Source organism: Petaurus breviceps, unplaced genomic scaffold (assembly GCF_028583685.1).
Source record: "Petaurus breviceps papuanus isolate PSGF00001 unplaced genomic scaffold, PetGlider_PUasm1.0 688, whole genome shotgun sequence".
Lineage (NCBI taxonomy): Eukaryota > Metazoa > Chordata > Mammalia > Diprotodontia > Petauridae > Petaurus > Petaurus breviceps.
Window position 1 is genome coordinate 15,378,947 of NW_027186457.1, and position 22,397 is coordinate 15,401,343.

The 22,397-nt window shown below is 39.0% G+C and overlaps 1 long non-coding RNA gene across 1 annotated transcript; it reads left to right on the forward strand.

Annotated features, from left to right (window-relative positions):
- Positions 1 to 7,494: 7,494 nt before the first annotated feature.
- LOC138174266 (uncharacterized) lies at positions 7,495 to 21,441 on the forward strand. The gene is made up of 3 exons (XR_011171655.1): positions 7,495 to 7,713; positions 18,954 to 19,199; positions 20,797 to 21,441. It is a non-coding gene; the product is annotated as an uncharacterized lncRNA (long non-coding RNA).
- The last annotated feature ends 956 nt before the right edge of the window (positions 21,442 to 22,397 follow it).

Genomic DNA, 22,397 nt, shown 5'->3' on the forward strand with positions numbered 1-22,397 from the left:
TAAGAGAAATAGAGGATAAATTGGGAAGAGAAATGAGAATGATGCCAGAAAATATTGAAAAGCAAGTCAACAGCCTGCTAAAGGAGACCCAAAAGTACTAAAGAAAATAATAACACCTTAAAAATAGACTAACTTAAACAGCAAAAGAGGCCACAAAAGCCAATGAGGAGAAGAATGCCTTAAAAAGCCAAATTTGCCAGATAGAAAAGGAATTTCAAAACTCAATGAAGAAAATAATTCCTTCAAAATTAGATTGGAGCAAATGGAAGCTAATGATTTTATGAGAAATCAAGATACTATAAAAACAGATCCAAACAAATGAAAAAATAGAAGGCAATGTGAAATATCTCATTGGAAAAAACACTCACCTGGAAAATAGATCCAGGAGAGATCATTTAGAAATTATTGGACTACCTGAAAGCCACAATCAAAAAACAAAGCCTAGAAATAATCCCTCAAGAAATTCTAAAGGAAAATTTCCCTGATATTCTAGAACCAGAGGGCAAAGTAGAAAATAAAAGAATTCACTGATTGCCTCTTGGAAAAGATCCCAAAAAGAAAACTCCTAGGAATATCATGAAGCCAAGTTCCAGAGTTTCCAAGTCAAGGAGAAAATATTACAAGCTGTAAGGAGGAAACAATTTGAGTATTGTGGAAACATAACCAGGATAACACAAGATCTAGCAGCTTCTACATTAAGGGATCAAAGGGTTTGAAATATGATATTGTGGAAGTCAAAGGAGCTAGGATTATAACCAAGAATCACCTACCCAGCAAAACTGAGTATCATTTTTCAGAAGAAAATATGGCCATTCAATCAAATAGAGCACTTTCAAGTATTCTTGATGGAAAAACCAGAGCTGAACAGAAAATTTGACTTTCAAATACAAGAAGCAAGAGAAGCATGAGAAGGTAAACAGGAAAGAGAAATCATAAGGAACTTATCAAAGTTGAACTATTTACATTCCTACATGGAAAAAAGATAGTTGTAACTCATGAGACTTTTCTTAGTATAAGGATAATTGAAGGGAATATATATGTATATATACACATATATATGTATAGGAGAATGTATGTGTGTATCAATACATATTTGTGTGTACATATATGTACATATATACATAGGCAGAGGGCACAGGATGAGTTGAATAGGAAGGGATGTTATCTAAAAAATAAAATTAATAGGTGAGAGAGGAATATGATGAGAGAAGGAGAAAAGGGAGAGACAGAATAGGGTAAATTATCTCACATAAAAGAGGCAAGAGTAAACTTACAATGGAGGGGAAGAGCAGGAAGGTGAAAGGGAATGGGTCAACCTCACTCTCATTGAATTTGGCTTAAGGAGGGGATAATATACATACTCATTTCGGTATCTTACCCTACAGGAAAGTAGGGGGGAAGGGGATAAGAGGGGGGATGATAGAAGGTAGGGCAGATTGGGGCAGAGGATAGTTAGAAGCAACCTTTTGAAAAGGAACAGGGTCAAAGTAGAAAATAGAATAAGTTGGGGGAAGGATAGGATGGAGGGAAACATAGTTAGTCTTTCACAATATAACTACTATGGAAATGTTTTGCGTAACTACACATGTACAACCTATATTGAATTGCTTATCTTCCCAGTGGGGGTGGGTGAGGAGGGAAGAATGGAAAGAATGGAAATCAAAGGTTTAAAAACAAATTCTAAAAGAATGTTTTTTACATGCAACTGGGAAATAAGATATACAGGCACTGGGGTATAGAAATTCATCTTGTCCTACTAGAAAGTTAGAGAGGGGATGAGGGAGGACATAAGAGAGAACAGATTGGGGGAAGGAGTATTTAGTATGCTTTTTATGTTGGGGTGGGGAGTAGGGAAAGATGGGGAGAAAATTTGTAACTCAAAATCTTGTGAAATGAATGTTGGAAACTAAAAATAAATTTAAAAAATTAACTTCAATATAAACACAAACGCCAAAAAAAAAGAATGAAAGACAACAAAACAACAACGTTATGACATTTGATTATTTTGTCATCTGAAAGTGAGAGGCAACATAGTATAGATTGAAGACTTTGTCTTGTAGTAAAGGAGATATCAATTCAAGTCCTGTCTCTGGCACATGTTTCCTATGTGACCATGTACTATTCTCTTCACCTTCGATTGTCCCAGGCAACTCTTAACTAAAATTACAAATTGCTCATCTGTAACATTGTACTGGGAATTTACTACCCTGGAAGTGTTGAACATATAGAGGCATGTAGCCCAAATTAGATTAAAATATAACTGGGAAATATTTAACAAAATAAAAATTGTAATAGAACATAGTTAATGTTAAAATGTGGTTTTCTAAGTCAATATGTAGCCTGCAAGAGATCTTTATGTAAAGTCTTGGGGCCCTTGTTTCTATTTGACTTTGACACTCTATACCAATAAGATCACATTGTACACACACAAAATAGAAAATATTTATCTCCACAGACAAGCTCAGGTTTTTCCAATCTTCATAAAGCTTTCACTTAATCCTTTTATAGAAACATTGTCTACCCAATTATTTTTGTTTTCATTTTTTGAATTGCTTATTCTTAATACTTTCACTTTTCTCATCATCCATTTGCTTCTTAACACCTTGTAGTTTGATTCTTCTTCCTCCTAATTCACTTAACCAGTTCTCTCAAAGATTAGCAGTGATGGCCCTATAGAAAATACAATGGCCTTTTCTTCCTCTTCATCTTCCTTGACTCTTTTTGTATTTTTTGACCCTGTTAAATAGACTGTCCTTCTGAATTTCTTCTCCTTTTTCACACTCCATCATCTGTTCTTCCTTTGTCTTTGCCTCTTTTAGGGTTTCTCTTTATTTTCTCAACCCTTTTATGGTGATATTTCTAAATGCTATGCCTCAGGCCATTTCTTTTTATCTACTCTTGCTTAACAATAGCTTTCATTTCCAGGGTATGAACTACCCCCTCTTGGATGATATTTTCCAAATCTATACTTCTGGCTTTGACCTCCAGACCAGCATCTCTGAATTCCTATAGAACATTTCCATCTTGATTAGTTAATAGAATCTTTTTTTTTTAAAGCAATTGGGGCTAAGTAACTTGTTCAAGGTTACATGGCCAGATGTTTCTGGGTGGGTGCTAAGTGCCTGAGCCTGGATTCGATCCACAAGTCATCCCAACAGTGGAGCCGGTGCTCTTACTCTCTGTGCTACCTGGCTGCACCTAGTTAATAGAATCTTAAACTTAATATTTTTAATTTCAAATTTACTTTGTCCCCAAATTTCTTCTGACTTCCCTATATTTTCATCTATGCTATCAGAATTAATTCAACCTCATGTTTCTATAATTTTGGTGTTATATTTGATCCCCGCTCCCCCTTTCAAGTTGCTGTATCTAATATCTTCAAGTCCCATCAATTCCATGTTCAAAATGTGTCTTATCCATCCTTTCTACTCTATTTTCTCTGCCACCAATTCAGAAATGATCCATGTAGATAATTACAATGATCTTTGAATCAGGTTTCAAGTCTCTGCTTTCTCCTCTCTTTTAATCCATTCTTCATTACTTTTGATAGCTGTTTTCTTTTTTTTTCATATGACCTGAACAGTAAATATTAACATTTCATTATACAAAGATGATCAGAAAGAGGATTGTATGTTAAAGTGTAGAGTGTTTTTATTGTTCAATCATTTTAGTCATGTCTGGTTCTTTGGGATTTTCTTGGCAAAGATACTGGAGTGGTTTGGCATTTCCTTCTCCAGCTCATTTTACAGATGAGGAAACTAAGACAAACAGGGTTAAGTGACTTGTCCAAAGTCACACATCCAGTAAGTGTCTGAGGTCAAATTTGATCTCAGGAAGATAAATCTTCCTGACACCTAGCTTCCACAACATCATCATCACCATCTCCATCATCATCATCATCATCATCATCATCATCATCATCACCATCTCCATCATCATCATCATCATCAATAACAACAACAACAACTATGTTAAATTTAAGGCAATGGCAACAAAGTTACCCTACTAGTCTGTGCCCCTTCTGAACTTCCTTCTGTTCTCTTTGGAGGAGGGATAGCTTCAGTAATGGAGACTTCTGTGATTTCCTTGGGGTAGAGCAGCAGTTCTCAAAGTGTTTGGTTTTAGCTGTACTTTTACACATTGAGGATACCACAAAGAGCTGTTGTCTATGTGGGTTACATCTAGTGGTATTTGCCACATAAGTCATGAAAATGTCAGTGTTGTTATAGTTTTGATCTCATAGACACTATGAATCCCCAGACCTTGAGAACCACAGGAGATAGAGACCTTTCCTGGTGAAGAAACTCCATTAAAAATGCATGTTCTTTGGGAATTTTCATATTCTTTTTTTTAAGATTTTTTTTTTTGCAGGGGAGAAGGCAGGGCATTTGGGGTTAAGTGACTTGCCCAAGGTCACACAGCTAGTAAACGTTAAGTGTCTGAAAGCCAAATTTGAACTCAGGTCTTCCTGACTCCAGGGCTGGTATTCTATTCACTGCACCACCTAGCTGCCTTTGGGAATTTTCAAAGGAAAGCTTAGGGAACTCAGGTTAAAGAATGTTCTCTGGGTATCACAGTGAGTGTTACATCAGAAGTGGCACTCAGATGCAGGGCTTATTGACTTTGAGATGAAATCTCTGTCTACTGTGTCTACTGGTATGCTGCCTCTCCTCTGTGTCTTTTAAAAATCTTGTATTTCATACTTTCTTCTCTTAGTTCTGTTATCACTAGCCCTACTTGTCCATCTTCCTCATCCAAAGAAACCCGCCCTTCTAAAAAACATAGTCAAGCAAGATACATTTTCACATTGCCTGCATCTGAAAATGTCTTGTCCTGTACCTTTAAAGTACATCAGCTCTGTGCCAAGAGGTGAGGAATATGTCCTCATCAGCATTGTTCTGAATTCTTGATTGCTTATTGCATTGATCAGAGTTTGGAAAGTAATCTTTTTTATTTTCCTTATGCACAGATCAGACCATGCTACTCTATGCCCAAACTTCAGTGATTCCCTATAGTGTATCAAATGAAGATTAAACCCAACTTAGCATTTCCAGCCCTCTACAAGCCAGGACCACTTGACTTTTGGGATCTTATTACACACTATTCCCCTCTGGGTACTCTACATTCTAGCCCAATTGGACTACTAACTGTCACCTTTATTTATCGTAAACCCTGCAGCTTTTATACCTTCATTTTCATTATTTCCTTTTATGGAGAATTCTCTTCCCTCCCTTCTTCCCTACTGTGGGAAATACTAAGTAGCCTAGAATTTAAAGTCTAATTCAAATACCATCTCTTCCATGGAAGCATCCCTTTACCCCTTAGGGAAGGTCCCTCCCATTTCAGACCTCACATAGCATTGAAAAAAAAATTCTTTCTTATACATTTAAAGGTTATTTTGTTTCATAGTTACTTGGGTTGGTATCATATTCTCTAGCAAATTGTAATCTGTATGAGAACAGGGGTTGTTTGTCTTCCCATAATGTCCAACACAGTACTCTGCTTATGATAGGTATATAAGAGTTATTTTTTTTTGAGTGACTGTAAGAATGGGAAAAAAATGATAAGATGTGGGCTACAAATGTCTTTTGATGCTTTATAATTTCAGAAAATTGACAGGAAAATAAGCAAAATCACCCTCCCAAAAGAAAAAGTATAAATATTCTTTAGTATTTCAAATCATATATATGTATATGTGTGTGTATATATATGTATACATGTGTGTGTGTGTATATATATATATATATATATATATATATATATATATATACATATATATATCTTTTTGGAGGGGGAAGGCAGAATGATTGTGGATAAGTGACTTGCCCAAGGTCACCTGGCTAGTAAGTGTTAATGTGTATGAGGCTGGATTTGAACTCAGGTCCTCCTGACTCCAGAGCCAGTGCTTTATTCACTGTGCCGTCTAGCTGCCCCTCCAAATTATATTTCAAAGCCAATTCTATGTCAACTGGCATAGAGGATGGGGATTTGGTCATCAGTGGCAGGAAGGTCTGGATACAAACCGTGTTTCTAACATACACTGGCAGTGTCACCTTTTGAAAGTCACTAAACTTTCATCGTTGACCCAGGCAAATCTGTTAAATTATAAATCTCAGAACAGATGCAGTTTGGCATTAATAGAGTATGTTTTTTTCACTGATAATTTCCTAATCCAGTGCAGATATGGATCTAGCACAGCAGTGTGGAACCTGGGGCCTCGAGGCCACATGTGACCCTCTGTGTCCTAAAGTGTGGCCCTTTGATGGAATCCAAACTTCACAGAACAAAACCCCTTAATAAAAGGATTTGTTCTGTAAAACTCAGACTTGAGTTAAAGGCCTTACCCAAGTACCTAGAAGATCATATATGGCCTAGAAGTTGCAGGTTCCCCACCCCAGTAGTACAAAAATAATGAAAGAAAAGAAAACTATACACTGAATCTGTCTTTCCCCTTTGAGTTTTGGTCAAAGGCATAAATATTGAAAATATCAATTCTAGCATCATTCTTCCCGAGATCATTATTGTTAGCTACTTTAATTGGATGGTATTCTCTACACTGTGTGTTTTTTTTAAATTGCCGAGTGTCATTAATTCCAAAGGGAACATTTTGTAGGAGAGAGAAGACAAATGTTGAAAGAAAAATGCTCCCTAAATACAACATGAACATTTACCCTCACTTCTTCTGTCATGAAAATTTTTGTTTTATAGAAAAAGAGAATTTTTTTCAGAAATGCTAGAGTTTGCATAGAAAATCTGAGTAGGACATTCATTTAGGGTTCATTAAGCATCGAGAGCTTGGTAGTGCATGCAGACAGGAATTATCTATGCATTAGTTATTGTCATTCATTGCAGATTTTTAATGCTGATTTACTGCACTAAATAGAAAATACTGACATGGGATCATGTACACAGAGGCAAGCCTGAACACACCCCACTAAGCCTGGCTGCTCCCTCCCATTGCTGTTATCAAATCTTAATCCCTGGAGCTGCTGGCTAAGGTACCATCATGGTCTAGTACATGATGTTGGCTCCCTTTTTCTCATTCTCAGTCTCTCAGGCATCCAACTAGCTGCAGGCAGGAAATTGTGTCCAAAGTAGTTATGACTTCAATCAACATCCATCCCATACTTTAATAATTAAAATCTAATTAAAGTACTTGCATACTGGTTATTTTTAATTGATGATTGAACTTCAAGGACCTCAGCTGCAGAAGTTCAGCTAAATGAGTTACTTTGGAATTTCCAAGAGAATCAAAGATATTTTTCTACAACCACGAAATCCTAGGTGTAGAAGTTACAATTATTATTATTTTGATCTTATGAACATTGTGGATGCTTCTTTTCAAATATCTCAGGTGAATTAATGATATGTAAGTTACTAAACCCAAGGAAATGGAACAAAGAGGTGAGGAAACTCCCTTTTTGTTTGTGAAGATGGGAGGTTCAGAGCCCTTGTTTAGATAATGGCCTATGGGAAAGCTGAGGTATAGTTTTGAACAGTGTGTGAAACTTTTCTCTCCACAGTGTAGACTTTGAGATTCTGCATGCACATTCTTGTGAATTTTTGGTCACTTGCCAATCAATCAATCAGCCAGCCAATCAATCAATAAGCATTTATTAAGAACTTACTATGGCCAGGGAATTCAAAGACAAAAGTGAAAGGGTCTCTCCCTTCAGGGAGCTTGCCTTCCAATGAATGAGATGATATGAATATGTAAGTATATTACTCATCCATATATATTTGTAAGTAAATATATAAGATATATAATTATATAAATACATAATATAGAATCATAACTATATCTATATATACATGTATAATGAATATAAGGGAATTTGGAGAGGGTGGGGGCAATAGTATCTGGAGGCAATTCAGGAAAGGTCGCTTGGAGAAAGTGGCACTTGACCAGTCTTGAAGAAAATCATGGGTTTCAAGAGAAAGAGGTAAGGAGAATGTACATTCCAGTCCTAGGGTTCAGTTAGCGCAAAGGTAACCATATGATTGATCCATGTCATTCTGTAAGGCCTACATGTCAATAGAAGGGCTGTAATCATATGCTAAATAGAAATAAAAACCACTAGAAAACCAGAGAAGAGAAAGTTAAGTTCTTGCTGAACTAATAAAAGTTGTTTCAGCACTGGTAAATATCATAGTTTTCTTGATTTTGAACTTGGTTGCTGAAAATTAATAGATATTTTTGGTAAAAACCATTCTTCAAAGTCATCTTCTTTTTTTGTGGGCCTTTATTTCTTCTTACTCCTTTGTCTCCCACTCCTCCCCCCTTCTCTCCTTTTTTTTTGAATGAAACTGTGATTTCATTTTTATAGGTGACTCACTTTAAGGAAAACCCCTCTGCTAATGCATATCAGTGACTTCTACATAATTTACAGTCTAAGAGAGCTCCCGGGGTCTGTTGGGTAGATCAGTGATTTGCCAAGGGTCCCAGCGATGAGAAAGCAAGACTTGCATAGCAGTCTTTCTGATTATATCTACCATGTTACACTGCCCTTTCCCTTTTCCTCTTCTCCTCATTATTATCATCATAATTATTGCTTCAATACTTAAGGCAGTTAGGTGCTATAGTAGATCCAATGCTGGACCTGAAACCAGGAAGACCTAAGTTCGAATCCAGTTTTAAATGCTTAGTAGCTTGTTGAAACCCTGTATGAGTCACTTCTCACTGCCTAAGTTTCCTCATCTATAGAATGGAAATAACAAAAGCACCCACCTCGAAGGGTTGTTGTGAGAACCATATGAGGTAAAATATGTAAAATGCTTTATAAAACAAAGTTTTTATGAGTGCTAGTTATTTGCTATTAATACGTGGAAGGTCTGTGATTTGTTGGTACAATCCCTTTATCCACTGACATAGATCACAAATTTTTTACAACTGATTATAGCAACTTGAAGAATTTATGCGAATGAAAACATTTGATCACCCTGAAGCACACCCTATGATTTACATCTCTGAACCTAGCTCTCTTGGCTCTTGATCAACAGACACATCATCCAACATTGGCCCCATACAAATCTGAAGCCTTTTTACCTTGATAATTCCTCCAGACTTGATATTTCACTGGGGTGGCTTTGGAGAAGCCAGTGTCCCCTCCATACTACAGCAAAGTCATTTAGTAGGACCTTCATGGGATCTATGTAATTTACATATATTTTCCCCTGGATCTGGTAATATTACTAGCATGGGAGAACTTCCAGTGAGAGAACCCATTGTCCCAACAAGTTTAGCAGGAATTTTTTTTCATAATTTATTTATTTATTTTTAGTTTTCAACATTCATTTCCACAAGATTTTGAGTTCCAAATTTCCTCCCCATCTCTCTCCTATCCCCCACCCCAAGATGGCAAACAGACTGATTATTCCTTCCCCCAGTCTGCCCTATGAATTTTTATTTATAGCTTCTCCCCTTTTTTTGGGGGGTGGAAGAGGGTCTAGACCTGTAATTTCATTGAACTCTTAGTAAGGAAACCCCTTGAACTGATCATACATATTGGAATCTATTCTGCAACTTAAAGTCTTAAAGAGTTGCCTACTGCACTGACAGGTTAAGTGACTTGTATAAGGTCACACTTTTAATAAGTACCAGACAGAACTTGAATTTCTTAACTCTGAGAGTGGATCTCTATCAATTATATCACACTGTCTCTCAGCTAGCTGGTGCAATGGATAGAAAGCTAGACCTGGAGTCAGGAAGACCTGAGTTCAAATGTGACCTCAGGTACTTACTATTTGTGTGACCCTGAGCAAATCACCTGACTTTTGTCTGCCTCAACTTCCTCATCTGTGAAATGCAGATGATAGTAGCACTTGTCTCCTAGGATTGTTGTGAAGATCAGATGAGATAACATTTATTTAGGGCTCTTTAAACCTTAAAGCACTACATAGATGCTAGGCTAGCTATTATGATTATTATAGAGTTATTATTATTAATATTTACAGCAACAGTAATGTGCAACAGCTCACTTTTTATCTATTGCTTTAGAGATTATGAAGTTCTATCACAACAACCCTGTAAAGCAGGTAATACAGTCTTATTAATCCCATTTTAAAGATAAGTGAAAGTGAGGTTCAGAAAGATTAAGTTTGTTGTCCATGGACACAGAGAGATAGTCAATCTCACACCTGAGAATTGAACCTGTGTCTTCTAACGTCAAGTCTTGTGTTCTTTCTGCTACTCTTGTGTTTCCATTTTTATTCGCCATACAAAGTCCAGCTTTCCTTCCAGACAGAGGAAAATATATTGTCATAATGGTTGTGACATATCAGGAGTTAGTTAATTGCAAGTGAATGCCAAGGCTGTGTGAGTTGGAAAGACCAGATATTGAGCTGAATTAGAAAGTCTGCCTGCTTTCTGCCTGTCATCCCAGCTCAGAAAACTCTAAGGTGATCAATTTATTTTCTGAGACTACTGATGTGTGTGATTTGTAGTCCAGCTGGAAAGAGAACAGGGAGCCCTGCCCTCTAAATACTGAGGTGCTTTTAAGAGACTAGGAAAGCTTATACCACAGCAGAAATGGAAAAAAAAATCAACATCCTCCTACACACATGAAAAGGATTCATTCAGGCCCACTTATCAGGACCTCAAAAGGGTTTGGTGAAGTTTTGAGTGAAGACTTTGGGGCCTGATGTGTTTGGGGATTGTGTAGCATGTTTCTATTTATAGGTTCATGGCTGAGGGATTGTGATTTTTCTTGATCACTGGAAAAAAATGGAGCCTTGTAATTATGGTAAAACATACATGGCAGAAGGAGGGAAAATATAATTTAAAGGATAATGGTGTGTCCTGGAACACAGATTGGCATGCATATGGGGTTTCTGGCAATCTGGACAGGAGCCCTCACAGCCATCTGTTTCTTGGAGGTTATTTTGGCAATTTTCAGTCATTTTAGTGATTCACCCATGTGAGCTGAAGACTTTTAGCAGGCAGCTAAGGAGGGCAGAGGTTGGAGCAAGCCGGTCCTGAGGGACTCCTGACTATATACTAGGGTTTCGTTGTGCTAGATTTTATCAGCCAGGGCTGGTCTAGGGCACAAAGTTTTCACCAAGGGGTTGGCAAATACATTTTCACACTCGTCTTTCTGAAGGCTGCTCATTCCAGAGACCCTGATTTTTCACTTTGCTAATTCAGTCTTATTTTTCCTTCTTGTCTCCCCAGGAAAAACAGCATAGAAGACCTTTCTTATGTCACCTTCGTCTGACATAGAGGGATCTAATATTTCAACACTGGGTTTTCCCTTTCTTTCTTCTTTCTCCTAATTTTCCCTGGGCATTTTGAAAGCTTTGACTCGTTTGTTAGTAACAGGGGTGGTGTCGCATGACAAGCATGCACAAGCACCAGAAGTTAATTAAACAGTCGTTCAATGGAAACCTTTGCTAAAATATTAAAGAGAGCCTTGTAATGGCCTTTGGCTGTGCACAATGCCCCTTGATAGGCTGAGACAAGATCAGAAGCTATTTTTGCATATCCAACTATCATGTCCTTATAGAATCAGCCAGGAAACAGACTCTCAGGTTTAAGGTGTTCTTTTGTGTTGGGAAGGCTTACTTTCTATTCCTCTGGGTCTTCGTCCTCAAATATGGGACTGATGATATTGACCCACATTAATAGGGGATAGTGAGGAAAGTAAACAAAGATTGATTTTTAAAGCACTTTGTTATAGCACCTAGAGTTGTAAGGAACAATTTCTGTAACTGCAGCCAATGATAGTATTTGGGGTTGTGGTAGGGGTTTTCCTGGAGTGTGTTTGTGGTTGGGAACAACTGAACTTTGGAAACTGCACCCCCTCTCCCCCCTTTCCTGTGTGTGTGTGTGTGTGTGTGTGTGAGAGAGAGAGAGAGACAGACAGACAGACAGACAGACAGACAGACAGAGACAGAGACACAGAGAAACACACAGAGAAAGAGATAGACACAGAGGCACACACACACACACACACACACACACACACAAAGAGACAGAGAGAGCCGGAGCCAGACAGACAGACAGACATAGACAGATGCAGATAGAGACAGAAAGAGAGACAGAAGTACCTGTGGGATGAGGCCATCTTAGCCCAAGGCCAGGCAAAGGAGGAATCACATACCATCCTTGTCCTCTACTTTCCTCACCATAGGGCAAAACTCAGAGGCCCTGCTCTATTTTTGGTTCTTTAAGCATATTCTAGGAAAGGAATATTTGGGACAGACTTGATAGACTCCATGTATTCTTTAGAAAAAATTAGAACTCTAATTGGTATGCTGAAATTATTTTCGTCTACGACTTTAGAAATCTTTGTGTTGACTGCTCAGACACTTAGTTGTCATGTCAATCTACTGCTATGAGCTCAGGTGACCTTGATTTAGCACTCCACTTCTAGGGAATTGGTTAGAACAGATGTGTCAAACACGTGGCCTCCTGCCCGCATGTGCCCCCATGACACTCCCTAGTGCAGCTGCCGAATCAGATTAAAATGTAATAGGGAAATATTTAACACAATAAAATACAATAAAACTTAGGGGATATTATTATGTGGTTTTCTAAGTGAAATATGTGGCCCAGGAGGCTCCTTGGGTATGATTTAGTGGTCCTCCATTCCTATATGAGTTTGACACCATTTGGTTGGAAGATTTCAACGTTCCATCATTTCTATAGCTAATAGAAGACTGATGATCATTCTAAAGCATGGTTCATTGGAAAAGGAACTGGATTTGGAGATCAAGAACTGGAGGGAGAATCTAGGCTTTGCCACTTGTCACCAGTGTGACTTTGGGAGTACTCCTGTGTTTTGTTTCCTCACATGCAAAGCAGGGGAGTTGGCTTAGGGGACCCTTAAGATCTAGATGTATGATCCCTCCCTTTTTGTGTCCCCTCTATATACTCAGAATCCTGAGGTGTTCCAAAGAAACTTAAGATAAAGGCCCTACCCCCAGGGAATTTTACTAACTGGAGAAAAAATCAGGTCAATTGTTCCCTTGAATTAACTAATGATTAAGTGCCAAAAACAGACAATGGGTATATTTGCTAGTGGAACTGTCAATTTAATTTGTACTTCTTAGTGCACTATGGATTGGAGAGCCAAACTCTCCATTTGCATAAAAACAAAGCTATTTGGAGCAGTTTCCTGGTAACCTTAATACTATGTACACTTCAGTGAATAGGCTGCAATAACATCTTTCATCTTTTTTTCCATGACAGGCAGAGTAAGACACCAGTGTGCTGTGTATGCAACTATATCAAATATTGTCCACAGAAATGTGAGCTCTATTGTCTTCCGCAGTGGGTCAGTACCCCAGCTATTGTGATTAAGCATTGGGGGAGTGCGTACCCCATGGAAATAATTTGAGGTATTGGTGAGAGGAAGAGATCTGTAGATGCCACAGAGAGCAAACAGGACTTTAAAAAAAATCTGTACATGATCTTAGATAGAAACGTAACCTCTTTGCCATCTGTCCTGTTGTCATTTCCCAGTGGGCTTCAGGGTTAGAGAGAAGAGGGTGTGGATGATACAAAATACCATTAATTTAGTCCATTCTGTGGAGATCAGCAGGTTGACACATGAGACCAGACCTGAAAGTACTGCTGTATTTGATTATGAATAATAAATATATGCATGTCTATGGCGTAAGCTTCTGGGAACCTTGGGAAGGAAGATCTAAGAAACATATCCTTAGTTAACCTGAAACAGGGAAGGAAATTCAATACCTGCTTCTTTTTCCATCTGTGTGTGAGTATGGGCTTGAAAATTGCCTGTTAGAAACATGTCAAAATTGCACAGCTTGAATTTTTCTGCCCAGGTAATTAAATTTATTTTCTTTTTTTCTTTCTTGCCCCCACCTATGACTTCATCATTTTAGGGATCTTCCAATAAGGAAACTCCATCCATTAATGCAGAACAGCAGCTGCTTTGTTAAGTTAGAGTATGGGAGAGTTATTTAAGGCCACTGAGAAGTTATCCCAGGGTCCTTCTGCCAGTATGTGTCAGAAGCTAGATTTGAATCCAGTCTTCTTGTCCCTAAGGCCATTCTGTTTCTCCCAATTTAATTTCAATTCCATACATATTAGTTAAGTTTTTTTTTTTCCCTTTCTTAGTGTCCCTAATCCTCAGCAAAGTGCCTGATACAGAGTAGGTCCTCAAGAATACTCATTGATTGACTTACTACTATGTTCTGGGTCCTGTTGATTTTATTTTCAGAACCTCCTCTGGGTATTGAGGCTACAAAGACAAAAATGGAGCTAGCCTTACCGCTAAGAAGCTTACATTCTTATGAGGGTAGGGAGGGGGTAGACATGTACAACATGTACATTGATGAGTAAATACAAAATTAATGCAGAGTGATTTCCTAAGGGGCAAGAGAGTGGTGTGGGAGGGATCATTAAGAGTCGGGGAGCAAAGAGATTGTTAAAATTATCAAAGTCCTCTTGGAGACAGGAGCTAGAACACAAGCTGAGCCTTTGTGGAAGACGATTCCAAGAAATAAAGGTGAGGAGGAAGAATATGCTAGAGATGAGAGACAGCTTGTACCAAGACCAGGAGGTAGGAGATGGGGAGCTAAACAGGGAGAACATCACCCTATATACGGCTTACACTTCCCATTCCTAAATGAATGATAAGGGAAGAAGAGACTAGACCTGAGATTACATTGGTCTATGTCTTGGGGGTGAGGGACCTGTGACCTTGAGGCCACATGTGGCCCTCTAGGTCCTCAAGTGTGCACATGTGGCTTTGAGGCTGCTGGTGTCCCACCCCTTGTGAAATTTGACTAAGTCAGAGGGCTGCACTTGAGGACCCAGAGGGCCACATGAGGCCTTAAGGCTGCAGGTTCTTTACCCCTGTTAGGAAATTCTGGAATGAGGAAATTCCCTCTGCCTATGTATATGGGCACTTTCTCTGTGATTCAGTACTGCAGAGAGTGGCCTGGGCATTGAGTAATTAAGTAACCCATTTGGTGTAACTGCCAGTATAAGTCAGAGAGGGGCTTAAATACAAGTCTTCCTCCACTCCAAGGGGGTTCTCTTTTCACTATGATATACTATCACTCATTCATAACAAACATCAGCTCATTATATGAGCTTTAGGAGTCTCCCGAGAGGGCACTGGACTTGAGGTCAGGAGGATCTGTATTCAAATCCTACTTCAGACACTTACTAGTTGTAGGCTACTGGGAAGTCACTGAACCTTTTTGGCTTTGATTTCCTCACTTACAAAATGGGGGATTAAGAGAAGGATTTGAACTTTATGGCTGCTAAGTTTCTGTCCAGCTCTCAATCTATGATCCATGATCTTTAGGCACACAAGCAACTGACTGATTGATATCTAGCTTCACATTTTCTCTAAACTAATATATTTATAAGGGTGGCTAGATGGTGCAGTAAATAGAGCACCAGCCCTGGAGTCAGGAAGACCTCAGTTCAAATCCAGCCTCAGACACTTAACACTTACTAGCTGTGTGACCTTGGGCAAATCACTTAACCCCAATTGCTCTGTTTTCCCCTTCCAAAAAGCCAAAAAACCCCAACAACCCTCCCTCCCAAATATATTTATGATTTAGCGTTAGAATACATATGCTATATAAAGGTTCTGCCAAACCTGTGAATGAGGGGGAACTCTTAACGAGTTATGTGAGGCATATGGAAATGAGGAACTTGTACCAGGTCACAGTTAATGAGCAGACAAGGTTGGATTTTAATTAATTGGTAAACACTTATTAAGCACCTACTATGTATCAGTCATTATACTAAGTGCTGGGGACACAAAAAGAAGTAAAAGGCAATTCTGACCTCAAGGACCTTTCAGTCTAATGAGGAGACAACAAGCAAACACATTGGTACAAGCCATATACAGAAAAAAATAGGAAATGATTAAAAGAAGGAAAGTGCTGGATTGAGCGGGGTTGTGAAAGTTTTCCTATAGAAATGGTATTTTAGTTGGGATCTAAAGGAAGCCAGGGAAGCAGAGATGAGGGCAGTAGGATTTTGGGCATGGGGACAGCCAGAGAAAATTTTCTGAGCTGAGAGATGGAGGGTCTTGTTTATGGAATAGCACGGATGCCAGTGTTCTTGGATCAAAGAGTTCATGGAGGGAAAGTAAGGTATAGGAAGGCTGGAAAGGTGGGAGGGAAATAAGTTAAGAAGAACTTTGAACACAAAACAGAGAATTTTGTATTTGATTCTAGAGGCTATAGGAAGTCACTGGAGTTGATTGAGTTACTGGGTGACATGATTAGACCTGTGTTTTAGGAAAATAACTTTGATGGCTAAATGGAGATTGAATGGGAGTGAAGTAAGAATGGAGCAGACTGACCCACCCACCAGTAAACTATTGTAATAGTTCAAGTGTGAGGTGATGAGGGCCTGCATCAGAAAGCTAGAAATATCAGAAGAGAGAAATGAGTGTATTAGAGAGATGCTACAAAAGTGAAATCAAAAGGTCTTAGCAACAGATTGTGTCTGGGAGGTGAGAAATAGTGAGGAGTTGAGGATGACACCCAGGTTAAGAGACTGATGGATTGGGAAGGTGGTTTTGGTTACAACAGTAATGGGGAAGATAGGAGGGAGGCAGGATTTTGGGGAAAGATAATGAGTTCTGTTTTGAGTGTATTGATATTAAGATGTTTCTTGGACTTTCGGTTTGAGATGTCTGAAAAGCAGCAGGAGGTATGAGTTTGAAGGTCAGTAGAGAGGTTAGGCCAGAATAGATAGATCTGAGAATCATCAACATAAAGATGATAATTACATCCATGGGAGATGAAGAAAAGAGATGTCAGGACTGACCTTTATGGGACAACTACAGTTAGTGGGCTTGATCTGGATGAGGGTCCAGCAAAGGAGACTGAAGAGTGGTCTGGAAGGTCGAAGGAGAATTTGGAGAGAGTGGTACCCTGAAAACCTAGAGAGAATGGAGTGTCAAGGAGAAGGGTGTAATCAACAGGGTCAAAGGTTGGAAAGTGATCGAGGAAAATGAGGATTGAGAAAAGACCATTGAATTTGACAATTAAGAGATCATTCATGCCTTTGGACAGAGCAATTTTGGTGAAATGATGATGTCAGAAGTCATATTGCAAGGGGCTAATGGGAGAATGAGAGTAGATAAAGTGGAGGAACCCATTATAGGTGACTTTTTCAAGGAGTGTGGTCATAAAAGGCAGAAGAGATATAAGATGATAGATGGGGGGATGGAAGCATCGAGTGAGGGTTTTTTGAGGATGAAGGAGGCATGAGTGTGTTTGTAGATAGTTTGTAGATAGAGAATAAGCCAGTAGACAGGGAGAGAGTAAAGAGAAGTGATAGAATGGGAATGACAGAGGGAGGCAATCTATTAGAGGAGATAGGGAGAAACTACTTGTTTTGGACATTGTAAGGAGTAAGGACACCTCTTTGTGGGAGACAGAAGTGAAGGGGGAGATTGTGGCAGAAGGCATATGAGTCAGATAACATGAACAAGGGAGAAAAGGGGGTCCTTGGTGAATAGCTTACCTTTTTTTTCTGTAAAATATCAGACCATATTGTCAGTTGAGAAAGTGGGGGAAGGGATATCTGTGGGAAATTTGAGGATGCATGAAAAGGTAGAGAAGAGATGCCGTGGAGAGTGGGATAGTGAGTTAATAAAGGAAGTGTAGAAAGGTCACCTAGTGACAATGAAAATTTAGTTGAGGTGTTATAACATGTATTTATAGTGGTCCTAGTCAGAGCAGTTGCATGATTTTCTCCACCTACATTCAGTAGTATGTGTGTGGGCTCAAAGGCAACAGATGGTGGGAGTCATCCAAAGTTGAAGCTTGGCAGGGCACAATCTGCAGTATGAGAAAAAAAATGGGACTCAAGAAGAGGGCAGCACAGAGTTAAACTCTTTCCCCAAGGGGTTGAGATGGGGAAAAGAGGAGAGTGGATAGTGCAAGGTAGATAGTTTAGGAGAGAACTAAGGGATCAAGGGATTGGAGGTTATAGTAAGAGTAGGCTTTTTCAAGAGAGGGAGAAGTAGAACTCCAATAGATACCAATCAGATAAAGGGATTTCAGAATCTTTATTGTGGAGGTGTGCGTTTGTGGATAATGGAATGATCTAGGGGATGACCGTCTTTTTTGTGGCTTAGGTAGGGTGGAAGGATAGGACACGGGAAGTGAGTAGGATGAGAAAATCAGTAATTCACATATTTAAGGGAGAGTCAATATGTGTGCTGAAGTCCCCTGGGATGAAGGTGGGATTTTGGGGAGAAGAGTGACCTGGAGATATATAGACAGAAGGTATCTGGATTGTGATTGGGCATAGATATGAATAGCATGAATCTCAAAGGAGGAGAATTTACTGAGTGATGGATGTATGGGAGAACCCGCAAGTGGCAATGGAGACCAAGAAGTATTCCAATTCCCTTGCCTCAAATAGTGAGCCAAGGGGAATGAGTAAAAGGATAGACAATACTGGAAAGTGGCTGGAGATAGTGTTATCATCACGAGTGTGCAAGGTTTCAGTGACTGCTAGATGGGTAGAGTAGAAGAGGAAAATCTTTAGAATGGAGGGAACTTTGTTGCTTATGGAACAAGCATTCTAGTGGGCACAGAAGAAGGAGTGGGTGGTGTTCTGTTGGAACTTTGGAGTGAAAGTTTTGAGGGGGATGGGAATAAGGAATATTGGGCCAGTGGAGGATGGGGAATGGGATTTTCATGATGACCTGCAACAGTGATTGCTCAGAATCACTGTTATGGTATGACTAAGTGTGAGAATGTTCATCATTGGCTGGAAAGTGCCACTCCTCTTACCAGAAGAGGCTAGAGATTAGCCAGGAGACAATGCAGCATGAGATGAACAGAATGGTCTGATGAGAGACCCTATCTTATTATTCCTCTTACCTCTGAAGCCTGAAGATTAGGGAAGAGATGGGACAGCAGGAGCTAGAAGTCAAACCTGCATAGCAAGAGATAGAAGTCCTGCTCTCCACCGATTTTCCTCTCCTTTATCTCTCAAGGGACAGGAACAGCAGGAGATGAAAGGATTGAATTCAAAGGGAACGTTGTTCCTCTTCCCACTAGAAGATCTTTGCATGTCCTGAGGATAACAGACAGGCAGAAGACACAGGAGTTGGCTTGTGCTTCTGGAAGTCATGCAGTTGGCCCTTAGCAGGCTTCGCTCAAAGGGCAGGTACAGAAGGACAAGGAAGACTCAGGATCAAAGCAAGTGCCCACTCATCTCCTCACCCGAGGCTGGACAACAGGTAGGCACAGCAGGAGGTGGGATTGACCCTAGGTCTTCCCGACTCCAAGACTAGTTCTCTCTTTGTTATATCACGGTGTTTTGTAACAATTATTAACATAATCTTCAATTAAGAAGCCCTGTTGAAATAAGAATGTTCTTATATGTTTGATTACAAGTACTGAGGCAGGAAGCAGAAATCTCATTTAATATTACATTCATATGTAGAGAAATAATCATGGTTTATTAAGCCTGACCATAGCTCACCAGGAAAAAAATGCAAAACACCCTTGAGTTATACCCAAGGGAGAACTTTTTCTAATTGCTTCCTCACTCTCTTGAACCTTTCATGACCAAATTCTCCAAATCCAAATATCTCACGAGCACCTTCTAATAGACACTTTATTTTTCTTATCACAAACGTGTATGACACATGACTAAAGGTTATTTTTCAGAGTGCTTTCTTACATCATTTAGTTGTGATTGGTATGAAAAATCTGCATCTGGGCAGGTTTAACCACTACATTCTTATATGAATATGTCTAATGTGGGGGAATAGGTATTGTCTGGGATTTGGAGATAGACCTCTTTGAGCTTTAACTGTAGAATGAGATGTTTTTCTAAGACAAGACCTCCACTCAAACTCTAAAGTATAGATACTCACTGCTTTCCAGACCATGCAAGGGCTAAATAAATGCCAAATATTTTAATTGTTCACACTCTGGATCCTGAGAAAAATAGCATGCTTTTTGTTTAAGAGTAGACTTGTAACCATGAAGTGGAAGGAAGGCTTGGGGTCTGAAGTAGGACCTTCGTCTCATTGCTAGTTTGGAATTTCCATGAGAGAAAGGCCCAGGCCCTAGCCTTCTCTATATTCCCCTTAGAAGCTACTAGAGTTCTTTAAGGCAGTTTGGTTGCATAATGTACTTGAAGTTTGGGAATGCTGGAGTAAACTCCTGTTTCAGTCATTTATTAGATGTGTGACTTTGCAAGTCAATTAACCTCTCTCTTCCTCAGTTTCCTTACCTGTAAATGGAGAAGATAATAGCAGCGACCTTAAAGGCATATAGGGATCAAATGAGATATTATTTGTAAAGCACTTGAGAAACCTGAATGGTCCGTTACTATTATGCTAATTAAATATGACTCATATTAATAATCAGAGGTACTCAAAACTGTGGCAAATGGATGAGATTCACAATTTGAAGACACTCAGAAACTGCACCAAAGGAACTATGTAGGTGAAGGACAGTGTGGAAATACCAAGGACATGGTCCTGATTAAAATTATACAGTAACACATTGGTAAGTGTTCTATGTGACTCATATGCTAAAAGATGCACTTGTCTAATAATATACTTTGAGGAGAAAATAGAAACAGAGAGACCAGAGGCTTAGTATCGGAGTGTCTGCTTAGTCTCAACAAGAGACTCTTAGGCTTTCTAATGTACTAGCAAACTGTAGTATCAAGACGGTAAATCTGACAGGAGAAATAAAGGAATGTTGTAAGTCAGTTAAATAGTTTTAAATGACTTCCTTTATGGAGAGGTTGATGAGAAATAATAGCTCCCACCCCTCACTTGATTTTTCTCAGAATGCATCGAGTTTTTTTTTTTTCAGGGCTAGATGTTTTTGAAGTAATAGAGAAAAGGAAACGTGCCAATATATGGAGGCAGAGTGGAAGATGGGACTGACTCCAGGTGAGGAATCTGCCCCGTGGACTTGATAATTTAGGGTTATGAAATGTTCTCCATTCTTGGATGATGCTTTTTTCTCTTTGTTTGATTGAAAAGTGTCCCAAAGTACATGATAAAATCTGAAAAATTAGTAATGAGAATGGTACCAGCCAAGGGGAATTCCCAACAGTTGGTCCCCAGGGATTTTTATCTGTATCAAGATTTTTTATGAACTCTTCTAAATGAAATTCTTTGAGAAAGCTATGCTAAAAGATTGGGCAGTTGTTAAAATTGCTTTTTGTTGGCTAGGTGTTTAGTGCAAAATCTGTACTATAGATGGATGTACCTTATCTATTTCTTCTCCCACAACAATCTTTTATGAGTTCAAGAAAATAAAACCAACTGGATGTGGCAGGCATCAAACTGTTGGAGGAGAGAAAAGGTTTGGAAATACCTCTTTGGGAGGGGTATACAGGAGTCATAAAATAAATCCTGTTTTTTTTTTCCTCTTTGTTAATGCATGGTTATGAAAGTCTTTTGGGTTTGTTTAGCATTTCTTTTGCATGGAAGAAATAAATAGTTGTCCTATACCTGATTCAGATTGTATATTGAAAACCATTCTTCCCCCCTTTTAGGGAGACCCTAGAGACCAACCAAGTCTAAGGTTAATTTTTTCCCTCTGAGGCTCTGGATAGGAGCTGAAGAAGAGAGGAGAGAGCATGGCCCTTCTCTTAGATGACTAGTCTCCCCAGGGACTTTATCTGGTTCCAGATGGGTCCAGAAAAAAGAGAATCCTGAGTTAAATAAGGAAGAGAGGGCACAGTATTTCAGGTCCCTGGGCCCAGCAACACTAGCTTTCATAATCATTTAGTCAGTTCCCTTTTCCCTGTTCTTCCCTGGTTATAGACCAAAATATATGCTTTTTGGGCAGGACATAGGTGAGGAGAGAAATGTTTGGAGTGATGGTGAGATAAAGGAGGCACTGAAAGAAAAGAAAATTGAGAAAGTCATCTTGGGCACATGAATAAATTTAGTTTGTACCCTGCAGTGAATAATACCAATCATCCGATGGTGATTATTCTATGCTAGGGAAATGTATCCTCTCCCATCATTTGTATGAAATCAGTTCACATTTTATTTCTTTATTGGGATTTATAACTCGCCTCTCTTTGGAGCAGTTGCCTCCATTCTATTAACAGCAACAACGACAGAAAAAGGAGCTATGTTCACATGAAACAAATAGCTGTACAGAATTCATTAAAATGACTATAGATACACATTTCAGTAACATTTTAAATTTTATTAAATTTCATGCTTATTATTGCTGAAAGACTGGAACAAAACTCAGCATGTTTTTCTATCAGTAAGGAAAGAAATAGGTCATCAATGACAATCAAATTTCAAGTTCACTTGTTTTTCCCTCAGGTCAAAGTAGGACAATGTGTTTGCTGATGTAAGTATGAAAGTGGACACTGAGAGCTCGCCAAGATATTTGTGTCCTGTTTATATGGGAAAAAAAATCAATCCCTTGATATCTTTTTTCAA